Source organism: Geospiza fortis, unplaced genomic scaffold, assembly GCF_000277835.1.
Source record: "Geospiza fortis unplaced genomic scaffold, GeoFor_1.0 scaffold172, whole genome shotgun sequence".
NCBI classification, from domain to species: Eukaryota; Metazoa; Chordata; class Aves; order Passeriformes; family Thraupidae; genus Geospiza; species Geospiza fortis.
In genome coordinates this window covers 3,745,035-3,746,753 of record NW_005054309.1, presented here as the reverse complement: position 1 = coordinate 3,746,753, position 1,719 = coordinate 3,745,035, and the positions used below count along the sequence as shown (strand labels likewise).

The window sequence follows — 1,719 nt, the reverse complement described above, 5'->3', positions numbered from 1 at the left end:
TGGCTGGGGACGACAACCTATAAATCTGTCATGCCTGCTGGCCCTAGAGCTCCTGCCTGCCTGGCACAGCTGGTCACATTGTCTGTGTAGCAGAGAGCTGCAGAGGGCAGCCCCTTCCCCTGGGCCAGGCAGGGGGATTCCTGTCCCAGGTGAGCAGTCTGGCAGCAGACAAGAATGAGAGGCTGTCTGTGGGATCTGTCCATTCCCCTTTGCACACAGCCTGGCACAGCAAAACCATCTTTTCCCCCTAGGTGAGCTGAAGCAGCAAGTACCAGGGCACATCCACATCCACCACGTGGGCAGGGATGGCAGCTCTTCCTTGGCCAGGCTGACCCTGGCGTAGCACGCTGGGCTCTGACATCCGAAATCCCCGTGGTATTAATAGAACAGTAATTGCAGTGCAGGGCTGGGCTCGGGCAGCTGGCTCCCGTTTTCTCCCAGTGTTGGTACAGCCTTTCTGCAGGACCAGGGCCTGGCAGCGGGACCTGGCAGGCTTTGGGCAGCGGGCTGCACGTGTCCTTGGCGTGCAGCTGGAGGGCAGAAGCTGCCGTCCTGCAAAAGTCCGAGGCTCCAAGTGCTGTGGTTTAGAAGGGGATGCACACAGTGTGATGCTGGAGTGTGCTGGAGCCCAGCTTGGCATGGCTCTGCTCATAAAACAGCAGAAATCCGTTCTTCCTGCCTTGATCCAGTGCGTGACCACGTGGAAAGGAGCACCCATCCCTCCCTGCATCCCAGCCGCTGCCACTTGATCTGCCTTTTGCAGAGCTGGCACCTGTCCTCTCTCACATGCTTCAGTCTGTCTCGCAGCCATCAGGAAACAGCTCCTGGTGAGGAGCACGTGGCCGGAAAACCCTCTCCAGCCAGTTAGCGGGTGGTGGGTTGGTGACAGGGCAGGGCTGGATGGAGGGAGCATTCCTGTCCCCCTCCACCCCATGTGCCAGGCAGCTCCCAGTCATATGGGGTCTGGATCTGGCCAATGCAGAAGATGCAGGACATTGGGATCGGATGGGGAGCACTGTGAGAGAGATGCAGTAGGCCAGTGGCTCAGAGCCATGGGACCGTCTCCTGGCTTGAGGTTAATACCCCAATGTAGGTGTGGGATTGGGAAATGAAGGATGCATCCTTGGAGCATTGTTGGAATTGGAGTCTTGGGCCCTGCTGTGAGTTTACCATGGTTCTGGCAGGGCTGGACCTGGCAGTGGTGAATGATGCCAGGACTGGCAGTGCTGCCCACCCCTGGCTGGGCTCTCTGGGCAGGAACTGCCTGGCTTGGTATGTGCATGTGCCCTGTGTGCGCAGAGGGCCCTTAATCTCAGTTTGGGCCTCTGGGCCCTGCCATAATGCAGAAATAATGAGTCTATTATTAAGTGCCCACAGTACTTCTTCACTCCGATGGCTCGCCTCCAGCAGCAGGCAGAACCTGCCCCGCTTGAAGTGGATGTGTCATCATTTGCCTCAGCAAATCCAATCCCCTTTGATGATGGGCCAAACGCCCTTGGCATGAAGGGCCACAGCTGTGATACAGGCCCCTTTTCTTCTTTCTTCCCCTTCTCTCTTCCCTTTGTTCCCAGCTCATTGACAAGTCGCTGGCTTGCCTTGGACCTGGGACAAGTGGACGTTGGTGGGCATGTGGGGTCAGAGCCCCTGTGGCCCCTGAAGAGGGCTGGGGTGGGGGGCCAGCTCCCACGGCAGCCTCGCGTCTCCCCCCTCGGCGCTGGG

General features: G+C 58.8%; 1 protein-coding gene across 3 annotated transcripts in view; it reads left to right on the top strand.

Moving 5' to 3' along the window:
• The window catches only part of EPHB3 (EPH receptor B3), a 24,293-nt gene that overhangs the window by 3,070 nt on the left and 19,504 nt on the right, over nt 1–1,719 (top strand). The window lies entirely within an intron of this gene.